Source organism: Odontomachus brunneus, unplaced genomic scaffold (genome assembly GCF_010583005.1).
Source record: "Odontomachus brunneus isolate Ranch 3 - 2012 unplaced genomic scaffold, Obru_v1 Obru_scaffold_218, whole genome shotgun sequence".
NCBI lineage: Eukaryota > Metazoa > Arthropoda > Insecta > Hymenoptera > Formicidae > Odontomachus > Odontomachus brunneus.
Genome location: NW_022639668.1, coordinates 498,732 through 499,096, shown reverse-complemented (window position 1 = coordinate 499,096; position 365 = coordinate 498,732).

The window sequence follows — 365 nt, the reverse complement described above, 5'->3', positions numbered from 1 at the left end:
TTTTTGTCTAGTGCGATAATAAGTAATAAATAAGTATTGCTTTACATAATATTATAGGATAACTTATAAAGATACAGAACTGGGATATTCTCTATGTTATTTGTATTTTTATTATTTTTAAACAAGGTAAGAAGAAAGAAAGAAAGAAAAAAAGTAAACGAGAAGAAAAAGAGAAACTATAAGGAAATACGGAAAGAAGAACACGGAGATAAGGAACAAAAAATAGAATCAAAGCAAGAAGATAGAAAATAGAGATATGCAAGATAGTAAAATAGAAAAAGTTACTTTAAAAGTAATTCATTCACGTTTACTTTTCAAAAGTAATTTATCATTATTACTCGTTATTAAAAAAAATACGTTGTTCT